This window comes from Jaculus jaculus, chromosome 1 (genome assembly GCF_020740685.1).
Source record: "Jaculus jaculus isolate mJacJac1 chromosome 1, mJacJac1.mat.Y.cur, whole genome shotgun sequence".
NCBI lineage: Eukaryota > Metazoa > Chordata > Mammalia > Rodentia > Dipodidae > Jaculus > Jaculus jaculus.
In genome coordinates, this window is record NC_059102.1 from 48,613,720 (window position 1) to 48,634,412 (window position 20,693).

The 20,693-nt window shown below is 47.4% G+C and overlaps 1 protein-coding gene across 5 annotated transcripts in view; it reads left to right on the plus strand.

Annotated features, from left to right (window-relative positions):
* The first annotated feature begins 10,971 nt into the window (after window positions 1–10,971).
* Sgms1 (sphingomyelin synthase 1) overlaps window positions 10,972–20,693 on the plus strand; it is a 296,894-nt gene continuing 287,172 nt past the window's right edge. For 2 of the 5 annotated variants that reach the window (XM_045154610.1, XM_045154666.1), the window contains exon 1: window positions 12,261–12,373. The gene's annotated coding sequence lies outside the window, so the exon portion shown is untranslated. Of the gene's footprint in view, window positions 10,990–12,260; window positions 12,374–12,787; window positions 12,996–20,693 lie in introns of those variants that run through there. The other 3 variants (XM_045154614.1, XM_045154652.1, XM_045154617.1) reach the window with 2 other exon arrangements.

The following is a 20,693-nucleotide window of genomic DNA, read 5'->3' on the forward strand; positions in this document are numbered from 1 at the left end:
AAGCAAGCCTGTTTTGGCTTTTCATCATCTCTCTAGCACTTAAATCAGAGACCATGCCTCAGAAGCATTTGGTAAGTCCTCAGGAGGCAAGTGAGCTGGATGTTGCGGTGGTGAAGGCAGTAATCCCAGCACTAAGGAGGTAAAGGAAGAAGAATAGGGGTTCAAAGTCACCCTTGTCTACATAGGAAGGTGCAGGCTAGCCTGGACTAAGTGTTTCAAAACATACAATGTATATGGTCCTCACACACAAACAACAAAGAGGTAGGGAAGATAGAGTCTCTGTCCCCCAGATCTTGCTGTCTGCTGAACCCATGAAAGAATGAGTCGACTTCCCAGCCCATTCCCATTGTTCTCTGGCTAAATTGCAGGAGGCTCCAGCTGTGTTTCCAGAGAGCACTGACCCCTGAGAGTCAAAGCCGGATATGACAATGCCTCTTTCTTCTACTCAATCCACAAGTTTAAGTGAAACAGAAGCTGACAAGGAGGCTGGGGTCACACACACACACACACACACACACACACACACACACACACACACGTGCATGCACACGCACAATAAGAGAACCTGTTTTAAATGTACTTGGAGGAGAGATGGCTTAGCAGTTAAGTGCTTGCCTGTGAAGCCTAAGGACCCCGATTCAAGGCTCGATTCCCCAGGACCCACGTTAGCCAGATGCACAAGGGGGCGCACGCATCTGGAGTTCGTTTGCAGTGGCTGGAGGCCCTGGTGCGTCCATTCTCTCTCTCCCTCTTTCTCTGTCACTCTCAAATAAATAAATAAAAATAAAAAATATTAAAATATTAAATATTTAAAAAAATAAAATAAATGTACCTGGAAAAAGATTAAAGACTGTTACAAAGAAATGAAAAACAGCTTTTAGGGAAGGAAAAAAGCAAGGGCTCCCAGCTTTTGACCTAATAAACTCCTTCCCTCCTTCCGCTCTCTCTGGTAGTGTGGCTTCCTTAATGTTAATGAATAAGTAAAATGATGTGAAGAGACACTGACTTCAGTAAATTCCAGGAATTCTTAGGGTTTACCTGAGCTGGTTTTGTCCCCCTCCCCTGGACCTCACTGCCCCTCCCCTCCCGATCTACAGCAACGTTAGTGATGCAAGCACAGTCAGTAACACTAACAACTGCCTAGAGACAGGGCATGTTCTGACATTTTCTAGCCTCTTAGTCTCAAATGCCACTGTGTGGGAAATGCAGCTATTTTTAGTAATTCCCCTTAATTTGCATTTCTAGATCACCTAATCTGTGTATTTGGTGGGAAATACCATTTTTATTTGATCTTTCTTAGTTTTTGGTGTGAGTCCCCCCCCCCCCCCCCGCCGCCTCCCCAGTAAGTGCCTGTCAAATTTTCTGTAAGTAAAGAAGGCATTGTGGAGAGGGGCTGACACAGGTGATATGGACGTGGGCCTGCACAATTCTGCTTTTCATTATTCAACACTTGATGAAATATTCTCAATGGGCTGGGGATATAGCTCGGTGATAGAGTACTTTACAAAAATGGCGGTGGGCGGGGGGTATTTAACAGGAAGCCACAGGTCAACTTTGTGTCATTTCTCTGGAATGCTGTCTATCACTTAAAAAAAACAAAAACAAAAAACCTTTTTGTGATAGGGTCTCTCAACGGCCTGGAGCTCATCAGTAAGGTTAGGTTGGCTGGGACATGAGCCCTAGGGATCTGCCTGTCTCCACTACCTCAGAGCTGGGCTTCCAGGAACTGGCCACCAATATTGGCATTCTGTACGTGTGTTCTGAGCTCTGAAATCAGATCCTCATGCTCATGAGGTAAGTTCTTTCCCGACAGAGATATCTCAACAGCCCAGTAGAGGGCTTTTCTAATAAAAGGCCCTGATTCCATTTCCAGCACTGAAAAAGGCTTTGTCTTAGGTGATTTTGCCCAGCTGTAGGTTAATGGAAGTATTCTGAGCATACTCAAGGTAGACTAAGGAAGCTGTGGTATTTGGACTTTGGATTCATTTTTACAATTTCCAGAAGGAAAATATATATTTTTAAAGGAAATTTATCGGTTTTTGCATTTAGTGGAATGACTCATCCTATCAGCATTTCTTTTCATTAAAAAAGAAGAAAGCCATTACAGGGCTGAAGAGATGGCTCAGCAGTTAAAGGTGCGTGTTTGCAAAGCCTACCCACATATAGCCAGATGCACAAAGTGGTTTATGTATCTGGAGTTCGTCTGTAGCAGAGGAAGGTCCTAGTAAAGGAGAAACAGGAGCAAGATAGCTGGTTTTTTTTTTCATTTTTTTTTTATTGACAACTTCCACAGTTATAGACAATAACCCATGGTAACTCCCTCCTTCCACCCTTCCCTACTTTCCCCTTTGCAACTCCACTCTCCATCATATCCCCTCCCCCTCTCAATCAGTTTCTCTTTTATTTTGATGTCACCATCTTTTCCTCCTATTATGATGGTCTTGTGTAGGTAGTACCAGGCACTGCGAGGTCATGGACATCCAGTCCTTTCTGTGTCTGGAGGAGCGCGTTGTAAGGAGTCCTACCCTTCCTTTGGCTCTTACATTCTTTCCAGCACCTCTTCCGCAATGCAAGATAGCTTTTTATTTTTAAATTTAATTTATTTTTTTTTAGCATAAAGCCACAGAACAAGCCTCGGATTATATTATTTTAAAAAGCCTCATATTTATTTAGCTTTCTGACTCTGTGCTTATGCCTTCAACACCTTCAATAAGGACAGCTCGCTTGATCCTGTCACCGACACATTTAGCACACATGGAACCACTATAGGGCCAGCGGACATGTATTTTATTTTGTTTTGTTTTGGACAATCTGGTAAGTACTAGGTCTCAATGCAGGAAGCCCTGGACGTGGGCCTGGGCACAGGTGAGCAGTTCTCTTACAGGGGTTCGGGACCACGGAGCTTTGTTAGAGGCTGCATTGTAGGGCATGTCAAACCTGGACGCTCTGAGTGCCTCTAAACACCAAGAGGAAAAGCCAAGATAGCTTTGGATAGGACGTCAGTCAGGGACAGGGCCTGAGTGGAACAGGGAGATGGCACCTGCTAAAACCTGCCTGCTAAAACCGATCCAGTCTCACCCAAGATGGCCACAAGCAGCTCCTCAGCAACTCAGCTCCTCGGCTTGCTTCTTCCTCAATTCAACACGCCTGGGTGGGCTGGGCCCTCCTGAGTACACAAACCAAGCGAGTCTCTCCTTTAGACACCCGAGTCTGGTGACCAGGCTCCTCCTAATTGGATGCCTGCCATCTATGAAATCGGCAGTCTCTCGGCTCTGGCTCTGCAGGCTGCCTTCTCCTGACCCCAGACTCTCTCTATTCCTGCTCTTCATGAGCTCTCCCCCCCTTCTCAGCCTCACTGGGAAGGGGGAAGGGAAATTTCTTCTTGGTTGGGGCATTCTCCTGCCTTGGTTTTGGGTGCCTTTTCATTTTGTTGCATTATGATTTTCCTCTCAACTCTGGGCCTTTCTTCAATCTTTTGTCCCAGGCTTCCCCGCTCTTCCTTCCACGTCCTCTCCATGGGCTTCTGCCCTGAGCACTCCCCCTGTGTCTCCATTCTCCCATCTCCCTTTCCTGCTGGGCAAGGAGGGGAATTCCCTTCTGGCTGAAGTCTTTCCAGCCTTTCCCTGGACACCAATTTTTCCTAAATAAACCTCACAATTCATAATGTGTCCTTCTCAGAGCCCGTTTTCTCAATTTTTATTAAAATGGATAAGAAGCTAGAAGTTTCTTGCTCTATAGCTACCTAAATCTCAAATTAATAAAAATATTTTTTTAAAAAAAAAAAAAGTCTTTACAACAACTGTTTTTGGTCGGAAGGGAGCCTAGTCTCACCATGTAGCCCATGCTGGTCTTGAATTTGTGATCCTTCTACCTCAAACTCCCAAGTGCTAGGGTTACAGGTGAGTGTTGCAGTCAGCTTCATGTTGCTGGATAAACATCTGACCAAAAGCAGTGTATAGGAGGAAGGGGGTTTATTTCAGGCTTACAAATTCCAGGGGAACAGCATCAATGGTGGAAGAAGCTGGCTCACTTCCACAGACCCCAGCAGAAAGGCACCGCCAACAGCCAGCACCGCACAACAGGCGGAGCTCCAGCTTCTCTCCACATGTCTTAGGGCTGAATTCCTAGATCTGCTCCCAGCGATATACCGCTTCCCCCGTGGGGCTGCACTCACTGAAAACTCAAGATTCAAGCCTTAGTCTATGGGTCAACACATTTAAACCACCACACTTGGCTTATGTCTATTTGTTTATTTTATTCATGTCAGGGTCTCATGTTCTCACACTTGCCTTGAGCTTGCTAAATTCCCTTTTCTCTTGCCTTCACCTCCCAAGTGTTAGGTGTGTGCCACCACTCTGGTTTATGGAATGCTGGGGTTGAAACCCAGGGCTTTGTGCATGCCAGGCCAGCAACACTAGCCTTTGTACTCTTCTCAATGAAATCATGAGTTCATGGAACCACAACTCAAGATGAGGATAAAACTTTCTGTCTCTTAGGACAGGGTTGCCAAATTTAGCAAATAAAAACACAGGACACAATATTAAATTTGAATTTCAAATAAATATAATTTTAGTATAAGTATATTGGGATGAAAGTGACATATGCGCTTGCTGTGAAGAACTGGAACATTCTGCTTCATGCATTCAAACAACAAGCACTTCATCTCGTGCTTGTTCCAATTTGATGATCATTGGCTGAACTGATGCACTCTGGATAGCTGAGACTTCAACACTGTAGTTAAAAGTGCTGGGTGTGCCGGGCCTGGTGACGCATGCCTTTAATCCCAGCACTCAGGAGGCAGAGGTAGGAGGGTCTCCATGAGTTTGAGGTCATCCTGAGACTATATAGTGAATTCCAGGTCAGCCTGAGCTAGAGTGAGACCCTACCTCAAAAAACCAAAAAGAAAAAACAAAAGTGCTGGGTGATCTGAAGGATGATTATCAACATAAGATCCCCAGTTTCTTTTGATTTGGTTACTCTACTATGATCACTAAGTCAGCAGTTTTTAAATGATGGTGAGACAGTTTAGGGGTGTTATGTAAAATTGCTCTTTTCCAGAAATCCTGACCCCAGACACCTGACATCAGGACTAGACTGGCTAAACCAGCTGCCCATCTTTGGAGCTCATAGAAAACCTCAGCCTGAGTCTTGAGGTAGGTTTTTCAAATACTCTCTTGCCTCCCTGGGCAGGAACTCTGCCTTTCTTTCTCCCTTTAAGTTCCCCTTTTCTTCTCCTTCCTTAAAGCTTGAAGCTATAATAAAATCTTTCTGAACCTAATCCTCTGGTCTATGGATGTCATTCATCAAATTCATAAGAATTCAGGGATACTCCAAAATTATTGGTGTACTGGCGTATTTTATTGGTGTGGAACCCCAAAATTCCTGTATCAGTGGTGACCATTTTTAGGGTACACATTGCAGTGACTGGAGATAATTTGGTTTCAATAACCAGATGCCACTGGCATCTTGTGGGCTGAAGCCAGAGATGCTATTCAATGTCTTGTGATTCACAGGGCAGCCCGTGACCAGAAAGAGTCATCTGTCCCAGTGACACAGAGCCGAGAAACTGTCTGGATAGGATTTGGATAATATTTCATCAGATGGTTCAAGCCATGTCCTGGACTTTGTGGATATGTCATTCTCTCAGGTGTTAATGAGGAAGAAAGAAGGGATCCTACTCATTCAGTTGGACGAATTTTGATATGCTGCCCCAAATCGTACCAGGGAAGGCTCAAAGTGTCGGTCCTCCACTGCTGCTGCTCTCTGGGCAGCAGCGACCAGACGGGAAGCCTTTGAAGTTTGTGCTAGAACTATAAAATTAAGGTGATCACGCTACACAGCTCCTACTTCCTTTAGTGGGCGATACCACATTTTTGTTTCAGCCTTCCAATTAGTACTGGCTGTCTGGGACTTGCTTGTAAATGGTGGCTGCAAAAGGCAGCATATATTCATTAGTATGTGTACTGCCAGTATTGCGGTAATGCTTGTCCTAGGAGGAAGTGGCTTGCTAAGTAAAATAAATATTCACAATACACAGAACAATACCTCTATATTTCATGATGCTTACCTCTAATTGTCTATAAAATAGTTTATAGACATTTATTTATATTAAAGGCCTAATTAATTTTCATGATAGCCATGGGAAGCAAAGAGGGGGTGGCTTATATTATATCCGTTTTAAGAGGCAATAATTAAACCTGCCCAGAGTTGTACGCTGATGTTTGAAGACAAGGAATTAAGTGGAAGTCTTTTTCTGTTGTTTTTTATTTTTCCAAGGTAGGCTCTTGTTCTATCCCAGGCTGACCTTGAATTCACTCTGTAGTCTTAGGGTAGCCTCGAACTCACAGTGATCCTCCCACCTCTGCCACCCAAGTGCTGGGATTAAAGGTGTGTGCCACCATGCCCGGCTTACATGGAAGTTTTGACAGTGGTACTCATCTGGCAGCAAAGCAGCTTCCTATGGTTGCCAGTTGCTCACCTGGCCCTGGTGAGTGACCAGTTACAAATGTCGAATTTGAAAACTCCTTTAAAATGAACATGGCTTGGGCTGGACAGATGGCTCATGGGTTAAAGACACTTGCTCACAAAGCTTGCTAGCTCAGGTTTGATTCCCCAATATCCACGTAAATCCAGATGCACAAAGTGGCGCATGCATCTAGAGTTCGTTTGCAGTGGCAAGAGGCTCTGGTGCGCCTATACTCTCTCTCTTTACAAATAAATAAAAATATTAAAAAAATAAAATAAACATGGCAGATGTGAAGGGTGGTGTGAAGATGATGGCAAAGATATTTCCATAACTTGGCTTTTACCCCCTTAACACAAAAATATGGCACAGAAATATAAAAGTAGAAAATAAAAATGTAAGTTACTTGGTGCCCAGCCATGTGTTAAGTACTCCAGAAGATCAAAGCTAAATATATATTCATCTTGCCTATGGCATTTAATATCTAGGGAGAGAAAGTACTGATTCATATTAAAAGAGTATTCAAGTGGACAAGAAAAATCTGGAAAATGAGACTCAATTAGACAGAGAAGGCTAAGGAATGTGGGCACGGAGTCTTCTTATTTTCTGGAAAAGATAGAACTTGAGAGTGGTTGCTTTCCATTATGTGAACCGAAAGCAGCATAAATGGGACTGCAAAGGGACAGAAAACAAACAGAAGTCCAGGGCAGTCCACGGGAGTCCTTCTGGATTCCTGCTAATGCTCACTTCCTGGCTCCCCATCTTTTCCTGAGCCTCATTTGCCCAGGAAGGTCAAATAAACTCCAGTTTCTTTTTTGTTTGTTTGTTTGTTTTTTCGAGGTAGGGTCTCACTCTAGCCCAGGCTGACTTGGAATTCACTATGGAGTCTCAGGGTGGCCTTGAACTCATGGCGATCTTCCTACCTCTGCCTCCTGAGTGCTAGGATTAAAGGCGTGCACCACCACGGAAAACTCTAGTTTTTTTTTATTGACCAGTTGGCGAAGCCAAGCAATCAGAGAAGGCAGGAATCTTAGGTGGAGACAGGAATGAGCACTGAGGGCGGCTATGTTAGCAACAGACTCCTAGGGGAAAATACTTGGAAACTGCCTTGTTATCTGCAGCTGGCTTTTCCTGTCAGCCTTGGTTTGGAAGCGAGATTACAGGCTGAGGGGGTTTGTGAAGTTCCTGCTACTCAGGCTTCTTCCACTGAGGCTCATTTCCATGGATACATATAGAAGCCTCCTTAATTCTGGAACTAGTGAAGTTTGATGATGGCTGCTGTTTATTAAATAAAACATTTATTTATTTGAGGCAGAGTCTCACTCTAGCCTAGGCTGGGATTAAAGTGTTGGGATTAGAAGTATGCATCACCATTCCCACCTTTTTTTTTTTCTTTTTCTTTTTTTGAGGTAGGGTCTCTCTTCTAGCCCAGGCTGACCTGGAACTCACTCTGTAGTCCCAAATTGGCCTTTAAGCTCACAGTGATCCTCCTACCTCAGCCTCCAGAGTGCTGGGATTGAAGGCATGCACCACCATTTTTATTTATTTACTTGACAGAAAGAGTTGGGGGGGGGGGCGGGCGGGAGGGAGGGAGGGAGAATGGGCAAGTCAGGGCCACTGCAAACAAACTCCAGACACATGTGCCACCTTGTGCTTCTGGCCAATGTGGGTCCTGGGGAATCAAACCTGGGTCCTTTGGCTTTGCAGGCAAAAGCCTTAACTGTTAATACATCCCTCTAGCCCCTAAAACCACATATTAAATCAGGCAGATTACTAATCTTTGGAAACAGACCACTAATTTCAGAATGGCCATTTTGGCAAGTGAAGTGTTTGCCCTGGTATTTGTTCTTAATCACCCCCTCTCCTCCTCAGGTATGGTCTCACTCTAGCTCCGACTGGCCTGGAATTTACTATGGAGACACAGGCTGGCCTCAAACTCAAAATCCTTCTACCTATGCCTCCCAAGTGCTGGGATTAAAGGCATGCGCCACCACGCCCGGCCTTCTCAATATTATTTTTATCATGATATTTTAATGACAGATTGTGACTTGGAGGTGATTCATTTTTATTTCCTTGGTTGTTCCAAAGCAATATAATCCTTGCTGTTCTTGAGAATCCTAACAATCTTCAATTATGCAACATGTTGCTTATCCTAAGTTTGATTAAGAAATGAACTGGTATGAAAGTATTATAATGAAACCTATAATTATGTATATAATTAACATGCTGATAAAGTGTTTTTTAAATAAATTATTTATTTGAGAGTGACAGAGAGAGAAAGAGGCAGAGAGAGAGAGAGTGTGCAAGAAAATGGGTGTGCCAGGGCCTCCAGCCACTGCAAACAAATTCCAGATGCATATGCCCCCTTGTGCATCTGGCTAACGTGGGTCCTGGGGAATCAAGCCTCGAACTGGGGTCCTTAGGCTTCACAGGCAAGTGCTTAAACACTAAGCCATCTCTCCAGCCCTGATAAAATGTTTAAAATAAAAAATGGACCGGGAATTTTTTTTTTGTATCTTAATGGATTGGAGAGGGAGAATTATCTTTATTCAATTTTTTGTTATGACTAGTGACTTAATGACTATAACTAAATTTAATCTCAAGGAATGCCTACTGTTAAGTCTCATAACCACTTTCCTTAGAATTTACTTTTGCTACTTTTGTTATCTCTTTAGTTTTTTTTTTTCTGTATTTACTTATGGCTATGCTATGTATGGTGTTTTTGAGTTTTTTTTTTTCCCCCTCAGAACTATTTTATAAAATTAAAGTGGAAATACTTTTTTTAAAGGCTTTCTTCTTAAGTGGGGTCCCATGTTAGTTTAAACTGACCTGGAACTCACTCTGTAGCCCTAGGGTGGCTTAGAACTCATGGTGGTTTTCCTACTTTTGCACTCAGAGTACAGAGATTAAAGGCCTGTGTACCTCCACACTTGGCTTCAATGTGGAAATACTTTTATGCCTTGCTGACTTATATGTTATACATCATCCTAAATTTATTTATGGAAAACCATTTATAAAGATATATACATATATATATATATATATATGCATAATATTTATTTGAGAGAGTGGCAGATAGAGAGAATGGGTGTGTCAGGGCCTTCAGCCACCGCAAACAAATTCCAGATGCATGCCCCACTTAGTGCATCTGGTTTATGTGGGTCCTGGGAAATTGAACTTGGGTCCTTTGGCTTTGCAGGCAAACTCCTTAACTGCTAAGCCATCTCTCCAGCCCTATAAAGCTTTTTGTTATGAAACCTTTCAAATACATAGAAAATTAAAACCATCACTACCCATAGCATCCAAAAGACCCTACTTACATTTCAAGAACTGTTACTTATTCTGCAAGTGTTAAAGTCAAGATTTCTTTCTTTCTTTCTTGCTTTAATTTTATTTTACTTTATTTTATTTTCGAGGTATGGTCTCACTCTAGCCCAGGCTGACCTGGAATTCACTACGTAAGTCTCAGAGTGGCCTGGAACTCACAGTGATACTCCTGCCTCTGAGTGCTGGGATTCAAGACATGCACCGCCACACTGGGCTCTAAAGTGACGATCTATGTTTGTGCTTACTTTGACCTTATTTACAGTTCCGCCTAATACAGTATGTTCTGCAAAGCACCACTGAAAGCAGCCAGCAGTTTTCTGACACTTCCTTAGTTTCAAAATACTTGATCCAACTCAGTGTCAACTTCCCTTAGGGTTACCATGACTCAGACCATCCCCAGTGAATAGCACACAAGTGCATCACGTCCTGTGGGAGAAGTGTGGTAGAAAAGAAGCTAAAAGTTGAACTGATTCACTGAATTACTGTAAGAGTTATTTGCTGAGGAGTTAATCTTCCTCAGCAGATGGAAAAAATTCCAAAGACAGAACAACTTCCCAGAAAGGACCCGGAGGGATAGTAAGAAGGAAAGACAGTTTTAGGCGAAAACAAAGTAAAATGAAGTTCATTGTTATTGGCAGCCTGACTACAGAAAATGATTGATATGCAAATTTCCACTTCTCCTCTGTTCACTTACCCCTCCCATCGGCTATGAAAACGATAAAATGAAAATCTCAGCTTTGGGCCAGAGCCTGTATGGAGAGCTATCTGAAGTTTTTTTGGCCACTGGGTAATAAATAAACTTCTCTACTTTCACTCATACTGGTGTTGGGAGTGATTTTTCCAGAGGTTTTTCTGCAACAGAAGCAGCTGGAGATGACTGAAGCCCAGGGACAGACTGCTGCATTTTGAACCGGGACTGTTTTGGGCGCACAGCAGGTTGTTTCCAACGCCTTCCACGCAAATGGGTGCCCTTAAGGTTTAGTGAAAGCGTCCATCAGGATCACCTTGAGGGCGGCTGAATCAGATCCTAGGACTCCACTGGAGTCAAGCGTGTGAGTCTGCAGGTCTGGCTGGAGGGGGTCAAAGTGTCTTTCTAGACTTCTCAGCTGACCGGGAGGCGGCAGGTCTGGAGGTAACAGGGACCCCCAGGGTGACTGTTAAATCAGCGTCCTAGACGCCCACCGGCAGGGGCCCGGCAGGTGAGAGCGCAGGCCGGTGTCCCGCCCTGCGGGCCCCACACCTGAGCCTCCTCCGCGGGGCTCCGAGACGGGAGAACGCGCCTCTCCCCAACTTCCGCCCCCGGGAGGAGCGCGGGCCGAGGGCCGGGCGCCGGGGCCGCTCGGCGGGGCTCGGGGGACCCGAGGCTCGGGTGGAAGATGGCTGCCCCCGGCGCCGCGGACAAGTGACGTGTCACGCAGGACCCGGCCGCGCCCGCTCCCCCTCTCCCCCGCCCGCCTGCCCGCCCGCCCGCCGGGTCCGACCCCCGGCCAGCCCACGGAGCACGGTGCCGGGCGGCTCAGCCCGGAGAGGCCGGGCACGGCGACGGAAGGCCGGCTCTCCGCGCCGCCCGACCCCCGCCCCGAACCCGGACGCTGGGGTTCCGCTTCGCGCGAGGAACTCTCCGGGCGACCCGCACCGGCTGAGGCGAGTGGGCATGCGCGGTGCTCCGGCCCGCGGGCCCGCGCTCCGGGTTTTCCCCGCCGCTCCGAGCCGCGGCCGGGAGGTGGGGCCGGGCGGGGCCGGGGCAGTGCGGCCGGGGACTTCTCGGCGTGGATCCGAACCCCCGGCGGGGGAGGGGGGGGGGAAGAGGACGGGACTCACGGTGCTCTCGGATCTTTTGCTTTCGGGGAGGAAGATGAGCGTGACTGGACTGAGGCTTGCAAAATGGAATCTAAAGAGTCCGAGGCTCATCCATGTCATAGGAATTGTCAGTCGCCAGGGTCGCGGCCCCTGTGATGGGGGGGGGGGGTGCGGGGCAGAGGGTGCAAAGTGTAGTTTGCAAACTGCGGTCGGCCCGGCGAGGCTCTCGGGCCAGTCCCCCAGCACCTTCCCAGGGACTTGCAGCCCGGCTCCTCTCCCGTTCGTCTCCCGACGTTCGAACGTAAAACGGGAAGAAGGACCCAAAGCCCGACCCGCACGCCACGGAGCGCAGTCCGGTCCCTGGGCCGCGTAAAGAGCCTCCACGGACCCCGCCTCCTCCGTCCCCGCCTTCCCCCCCCCCCCCCCCGCCCCAGCACCCCCGAGCCCGGCCGCCGCGAACACCCGGAGGAGCGGACTCGCGTCGCGCGGGAAGCCGGGCCGCCTCGGCCGCGGACTGGGCATGCTCGGCAGCCCCGGGGCTCGCGGAGGCAAGTCGGAAGCGTTCTCACCGGCTCGCACGGCGGCGGCCGGGAAAGCGGCGGGCTGGGACGGCCACGGGGAGGGCTCGGTGCGGGCCCGGCTCGCTGGTCCCCGGTGCGTGGCGAGCCCGCCCGAGAGCGCGATCGGGGTGCGGAGCCCGCTCGCCGCCCTGCCCCGGATTTCGTCGCGCGGCAGGGGGGGGGGCGGGGGCTCGGCGAGTGGAAGGAATCCCGGCGGCTGCAAGTGAGTGTTGGGGCGCGGGGGTGGGGTGGGGGTGCCGGGAGCCGGCCCCGGGGTGGGGTTCAGTGTGTGTGTGTGTGTGTATGGGGGGGGGAGGGTGAGCGGAGCGGGCATCGCCGCGGGGCCCGGCCGCCCCGGAGCGAGGGGGCGTGAGCACAGCGCGCGCACCTGGAGGGCTGTGCCCCCCGCTTCTCCCCCGGCGCGGCCGCCCGTGGGAGTGGGCGCGGAGTCACGGTGTGGCGGCCTGGACCCGGGGCTCGGAGGAGGGTGGAGGGGGGGGGGCGGACCGAACTTGGGGCGGGGAGGAAGAAGGCGGAGGCGTCCGTGGGCACCTTTGCCGAGGTGCTGCGTGCGCGCTGGAAAGACTCTCCGGTGTCACATTGGAGCGGGCGGACGGCCCGGCGGGGCTTGGAGGACCTTTGTGGCGACGGCCCGCCAGCCTCTCGTGGTCCCGAAGCCCTGCCGAGGACCCCGAAATCACAGCTCACCCCCCAACCTCCTCCCCTCCCCTCCCCGCTGAGCCCAGGCGGCGTGACAGTTGCTACCTCCTGGCCAGGTCGCAGCGGGCCAGGCGCCTCCGGATTTTGGGATTCCCTTCCCCGCGGCCCTTCCAGCGACATAACAGGTGGGACCCTCCTCCGTCCCGAGCCCGCTCCTCCTCCCCCAGGCCGCGCATCAGCACCCCCTCCCCCGGCTCGCCGGCGGCCCCGAGCCCCCGCGGAGCTGCCCCCGCCGCCGGCTGGGGATGTTAGAGGTAAGGCCCGGAGCTCCCTCCGCGGAGCCCGGTGCCGGGACGCGGCTCTCCGGGCGCTGAGAGCGGGGTCTGCGCGATCCCTAAGGCGGCTCGTCAAGGGCAAATGGGCGGCCGCCAGCGGTTGTGGCTCCCTCGGTGTTAACCCTCCGCGTTCCTCGGGTGCGCCAGGTGCCCTGGTCCAGCTAACGGATCCACCCCGGAGCGTTCTGGTTAACGCTTCTTCCCTTTTGCCTGTCGTGAATGAAAATCGGGGTGCAGGTTGCTATGGCAAGGAGGGAGCGGCGAGGATCCGGGGAGGTGCTTTCTCAGATGTTTTCCTTTTCACCTTCAGGCAGTGCAGAGTTCAGAGGCACACACACACACACACTTACAAAACCAACCCTGAAGGCGGTTCAGAAGGAAGTTCATTTCCAGTGTTCTGAGGCCTGCCTGCTGTCTCGGGGCTGGCGATGTTTACCTGAGTGGACCTTTGAGCCCTTTGGGCAGGTGGTTTTGCATGCAGGTCGTGGCTGGGGAAGTGGCGACTGCCGGGTGGTTGTGTGCTGTCCACTCCCTGCTGGCGCCCAGGCTTGAACACCCAGCGGGGACCGCGTGAGAGTGACGGCGTAGGAAGGCAGTGGGAGTTGCTCGCGGTGGGGGTGGGGTCCCCAGGTGTCCCGGGGTTGGGTGTCTGGTTTGGTCCGTGCTTTAGGGGAGAGGCCTGCCGTTTGCATTGGTCCCGGGAGTGTGTGTGTGGTGTCCAGGGGAGAAGCCTGCGGGGGATGGGTGGCTGTTTGATGAGTGCTTTAAGGGAAGCCCAGGGATGTTTGGTGATTCAGCAGGTGGCAGCCTTCCAGCTCTGAAGCCATGCCTTGGCCAAGCGACCAGGCGAGCGAGCTGCAGAGCTCGTCCCTTGCTGCTGGCTGTGCTGGCTTTGGGGAAACCTCCAGGAGCTGTCTGCTCACAGAACTCTTTCCTTATGCTTCATGTTTCGCTCCCGTGGCTCTGGGCCTTGCGGCGCTTTTCTTAAACTATATAGCGCGTTGTTTTAGCCTCTCCAGCTCAGCCCTGCTGTGTAGCGGGAGGTGGCTGCTGCTAATATGCAGTTTAGGTAGGTAGTCTGCACAGTGCTAACCTTTTCTCTTCTGTTTCTGCTGCAAAGACCAGAAATTTCTATTTTCAGTAAAATAGTAAGATATATTTCTGCAACTCTTCAGTGACGATGAGCCATCTCAAATATCTGGAAACTTTTTTTGTGGGGGGGGGACAGCTATTTATTCTAGATATAGGTTTTTTTTTCCCCCGTTTTGATTTTTCAAGGTAGACTTTCACTCCAGCCCAGGCTGACCTGGAATTCATAATGTAATCTCAGAGTGCCTGAACTCTCAGCAGTCCTCCTACCTCTGCCTCTCCAGTGTTGAGATTAAAGGCGTGCACCACCTTGCCCGGCTCTAAATTAGTTTTAAAGTGTCTTACTCACTGACGAGTTCCTGACATCTTGCACAATGCCTGATTTGTAGAATTTAGTAAATGCATATTCATCTGAAATTTAAAACTTTATTGTACTAACATTTACCATGTTCCTCCTGTTGTTCTCATAGGTCCATGGGTGTTCCACATGTCTAGAATAAAAAATGCACAACAGTATCTGTATGCTGGACACTTACAGAACTTTGTATGTTTTCGTAAGACATAGTGCTTTGTGCTGACCATAAACATCAGTTTTATTTGGAAAAGTCAGCTCTTTCACTTTTCTTGTTAACTCACTTTCATCCGGTGGCAGAAAGAATGGAAGTGATTTGTTATCATGAAAGTCTGAAGGGCACTTATGTTAGTGGCTGTCAGTATGATTTTTTTTTTTTAAACTCAAAAGTGTTCCTGGTACTTGTCATTCATGCTTTAATTTATAAAACGTCATTTTCCTCATCATTTCTGGAGGACTGTAACATTCCCAACATGTTATCGTCCAGTGAAAAGTGCCACTGGAGCAAAGGTGCAAGTGTTTGGGGTGTAGCACCTCTGGGTTGATTTGCAGGGAGAGGAAGGCCTACTCTTTGGTGGGGGAGGAACGGGGTCCCTCTTCTGTCCTTCCTTTGCTGTTCTGCGCCCTCCCTGGTTGTCAGCTTCTTCCTCCTTCCAAAGACACACTTTCTTGACTTGTATGAGCTTACTTAAAGCTGCTGCTAGAGGGGTTAGTTGCATTTTTTTTTTCATATAGATTTTGGGTCACTGATGTGGCCTAGGCAGTTTCCTATCACTACTTATGGCGAACTGTACAGTGACTCTGGGAAAACACTATGGCCAGTGACCTTCTGTGAGGACATGACAGGTTATGGATGGCTTTGTCAATGCTTGTTCTGGATGGTAGCTATACACTTTCTTTCCTTCCTTCCATTTTTTTTTTTTTTTTCCAAGGTAGGGTCTCACTCTAGCTCAGGTTGACCTAGAATTCACCATGTATTCTCAGGGTGGCCTTGAACTCATGGCAGTCCTCCTACCTCTGCTTCCTGAGTGCTGGGATTAAAGGCATGTGCCACCATGCCCAGCTTTTTTTTTTTTTTTGGAAGAACTTTCATGGCAAGTCTTGCCTTAAAGATTTGGGCTTAAGTTAAAGGCGCTTGGTAGGAACACAAATGCTTATTTGTCATCTTCTACATTCCAAGAGCTTTCCTCTGAAGTTTGTCAGTATAATTAAGGTATCCAAACAATGAAAAGAAGATCATGTTTGATATCAGTCCAGTTGGATGTGGGAGTTGGAAATGGGGGGCAAGGAGCAGTGGAGACAAGTGGGTAGAAGATGGTCTGCATCTATAGCTCGCTGTGATTTCTGGTGTTAGTATAACACCATTAATGGTTGGTGACAGATGTGGCTCAGTTTCTACCAGAATGCTGTGTGCTGTCAGAATCTTACCTCCATGTATAGATAGATATACAGTATAGATATGTAGACATGCAAGTCCTGAGACAGTCATACGCAGACTGATGTAGACATGCCTTTTTCCAAAAGCTAAGGATCCTAACTTATTTTTCATCTGTGAAATGGAAAGCCAGTGTTTAATGGTAGTGTATTCCAGGGCTTGGAAGTACCCTACACTTATATTTTACAAGGAATTCCCTCTACTGTCAGCGGTCAGCTCCATTTGTCCTTTCAAGGGTGCATAGTTACCTGGATGCTTAAAGTGAAGCAACTATTTTATGTGAATGCAGGTGAGTGAGGACTTGAGAACTTGAGTGGCTTTTGTTTTCTTTTAGACTTGTGGCACTAAATATTAATATGCCCAGTTATTGGTATCTGATCCTCTTACTCTGCAGAGTTTTATTGCTTTCCCTTGCACTACCAGAGAGCTTCCTCTCATGTATTAATTTTTGGGCTGTGTCTCCTTACACATGTATGTTAGCCATATTGAGCTATTTTGTGTGTTTTGAATTTGCATAAGTGGGACAGATTGTGGCTTAGTGTTAGAGTGCTTGCCTAGCTTGTACAGGGTCTATCCCTAGTACTGAAAGAGACAAATACCATCCCCCCAAATTTAATCACGGAAATTTTCCTTGATAGCTTTCATGAGAGTTGAGAAAATGTCTTTCAACATAACACTATAAATATATATATTTTTTTTGAGAGAAAAAGAGAGAATGAGGCCTCAGCCATTGAAAAGGAACTACAGATCCATGTACTACCTTGTGCATCTGCCTTAGGTGGGTACTGGGGAATCAAACCTGGGTCTGTAGGTTTCACAGGCAAGCATCTTAACTGCTGAGCCATCATGCCAACCCTCTTTCTAAATTTTTTTTAAATTTTTTTGTTTATTTTTATTTATTTATTTGAGAGTGACTGAGAGGAGGAGGAGGAAGAAGAGGAGGAGGAGGAGAGAGGGAGAGAGGGCACGCCAGGGCTTCCAGCCACTGCAAACGAACTCCAGATGCGTGCGCCCCCTTGTGCACCTGGCTAACGTGGGTCCTGCAGAATCGAGCCTTGAACCGGGGTCCTTAGGCTTCACAGGCAAGCGCTTAACTGCTAAGCCATCTCTCTAGTCCTCTTTCTACATTTTTATTTGTGACTTCTGTGTAGGTTTGTCTCAGACTTTGTAGGGCTTGTCATACACACACACACACACACACACACACACACATATATGTTGACTACTTTTACTTAGCCATTTCCTACTGATTGATACTTAACTCCCCTCCATCTCTGCCACACAAAGCAGAGCTATAATAAGATGCTGATTGTATTCTTTTAATGATCTATGTGAGATTGCCCCTAGGGTAGTGGTTTTCAAACTATGATCCATACAATTAAAAATGCAGATTTGCGAGGTGGTGCATATCTTTTATCCCAGCACTTGGGGGCTGAGGTAGGAGGATCATTGTGAGTTTTAGGCCAGCTTGGAACTACAGAGTGAGTTCCAGGTCAGGTGTGGGGGAGGGTGGGAGAAGAAATGTGGATTATAGACCCTCTGAGTCTGAAACCCTGGGAATAGACTCCCACTAAGCTGTGTCTTAATATGCTTAGCCTGAACCAGAATGTGTGGGAAATAAAGTACCAGAAGACCTGTTTACTAAATACTGACAGATTTTTGTCCCCAGAGCTGCTGAGCTGGTTTATACCTCTGCTTTGCTACAGGAGGGCTCCTGTCCCCCCACATCCTTGTTACTGTTTGACATCAACTTTGTAATTTTACCAGTATTGTTTTAGTGTGAATTTATGTGACTCTTGTGAATATATGTGTTAGCTATTAAAATTTCTTTGACCATGCTGGGCATGGTGGTGCATGCCTTTAATCCCAGCACTTGGAAGGCAGAAGTAGGAGGTTCACCCATGAGTTCAAGGCTAGCCTAGTGAATGCATAGTGAAGGTTAGCCTTGGCTAAAGCGAGACCCTACCTAGAAAAACAAAACAAAATAATAATTTCTTTTTTCTTTGGCCAGCCATAGTCTTGGTTTTTCCTTCTCCTTAGCCTATTCTGGCCTTGAGCTCTTCTGTTCAAGCCTCTCAAGTGCTAGGACAAGGCTCACAGAATCCTAGTGCATTGATTGCATATGTTTCTTGTGTGGTCTATGTAGATACACACCCCACCCTGTCACCTGATTTACAAAATATTTTTCTTTGTAATTGTGAAAAAACATATAGATTATAGCATTTCTCATGTAGTCAGTTTTGTGTGTAATTCAGGGGTGTAATATGCATTCACCATGTTGTGTAGACAACATCACTGTCTACCTCCAGAGCTCTTTAATCACCTCAAACCAAAACTTTCTTTCCTTAAGCTCAACCTACTAAGTTGAAATTCCTCACAGGGGTCTGTTCTTTCCTTTCTCTCTTCTGCTCCAGTCCTCTTTCTATGCTAAATTCTCATTTCTTTATTTTAGTTTTGCAGTGTCCCTGGTGTGGCAGGACAAGACTCTGCTGCGCTGTCTTCCATGTTGGCTTGGTTGTATGTGACTCTTTGTTCTTCCACATGCATAGACAGTTTGGAATATTTCTTAAGTTTTTTAACAGTCTAGCAAATGTGATTAGCATTGCATTCGATAGGTGGTCTTATAGCCATCTTTTAAAAATATTTATTTATTTGCAAGCAGGGGGAAACAAGAGCAAGAGAGAAAGAGAGAAAAAGAGAATGAATGAGAGGATGGGCACACCAGGGCCTCTGTCCACTGCAAATGAACTCTAGATACATCGGCTTTATGTGTGAGTACTAGGGAATCAAACCTGGGGTGTTGGGCTTTGTAGGCAAGCGTCTTAACTCTACTGAGCCATCTTTCTAGCCACTATGTCTATCTACTTTTTTGTTTGTTTGTTTTTGCTTTTCTAGGTAGGGTCTAAGTCTAGCTCACGTGATCTGGCATTCACTATGTAGTCTCAAGGTGGCCTCGAACTCTGGGAATCCTTCTACCTCTGCCTCCCAAGAGCTGGGATTAAAGGCATGTGCCACCACGACCAGCCCATATCTGTCTTTTAATAAAAAAATATTTTTATTTATATATATAGAGAAAGGGCGGGGGGGAGGGAGAGAATGAATATGAATGGATGCGCCAGGACTTGAATGGGTGCGCCAGGACTTCCAGCTGTTGCAAATGAATGCCAGACTCATGTGCCACTTTGTATATCTGGATTTATGTGGGTTCTGGAAAATCAAACTTGGGTTGTTCGGCTTTGCAGGCAAACACTTTCACTGCTGAGTTCTCTCTCCAGCCCTATGTCTATCTTTTTAAAAAATCTTTTATTTTTATTTATTTATTTGACAGAGAAAGACGGGGGGGGGGAGAGAGAGAGAGAGACAGAGAGAGATTGAGAGAGAAAATGAATGGTTACGTTAAGTCCTACAGCCATAGCAAACGATCTCCAGATGTGTGTGCCCCCTTGTGTATCTGGCTGATTTGGGTCCTAGGGAATTGAACCACGGTCCTTTGGCTTGGCAGGCAAACGTCTTAACCACTGAGCCATCCCTCTAGCCCCCTATGTCTATCTTTTAAACATTTTTTTATTTTGCATATGTGTGGTATATGCATGTGCAGAGGCAAGATGAGAATTTTGGGTGTCTTCTCTTGTCACTCATCTGTGGGACAGAATCTCTTACTGAATGTGGACCTATGCTTCGTTTCTGTTCAAACTGTCTGGCCAGTGAGTCCCAGCGATTCTTTGTTCTCTGCTCTCCACAGGACTGGGGTTATAGTTATGTGCAACCACACCTGACTGTTTATGTGGCTGCTGGGAAATCAAACTCAAGGAGAATCAGGCCTTGCTTGCATGGCAAGTGTTCTTACCTGCTGAGCTATCTCCCCAGCCCGCCCCCTTGCCAAAAAAAACCCCACCTTTTTAAAAATAGAATTTACAGTTGCGGTAACTTTTTCTTTTTGTTACTGAGGCTTGGACTTTATGCCTTGTACATACGAAGTACAAGCTGCATGCTGAGCTGTTCTCCTAGCTTACGGAGACTTACTTACTTCCACCCTTCCTTCCTTCACTTTCAAAGGTAGCATGTTGTTTTGAGGACAGTTTAAGTTTGGACACTGTGATAGTTGCTTTTTGTTGCTGTGGTCAAATACCTGGCCTTAACGACCTAAGAGAGAAAAGATATATTTGAGCTTATGTCATGGTTTAGAGCATTCAGTCCACAGTTGCTTGGCCCCTTGTGGAGGCGTGTGTAAGAGCGGATGTTGACATTGTGGTGGACAGGAAGCAGAGGACTGTCAGGAAGGGTTCAGGGACAAGATAACCCCAAGAGCCTAGCTCTTGAGGTCATTTCTCCCAGCAAGGCTCCATCTTCCAAAATTTCCAAAATAGGGCTAACACCTGGGGACCAAACCTTCTAACACATCTAAGACATTTCATATGAAAGCTGTAATAGGCACCTCACTTCCTGCCATACAGGCAGACAGACTACGGTTCTGTGACAAGCCTTTCATCAATCTTTAGTCATTCAGCACCCTTGAGTGACCTTGGTCAAGTTACTCCTCTCTCAGCTCCACACTCCTCTTTTTTCAAGTCAGGGTAACAACACTTCCCTGTGAGGCTGTGGAGTCCTTTAAAAAGACAATGTAGGAGACATGGAGTATAGATCTTGAAACTGAGTTTTGCTCAGGGAGTGT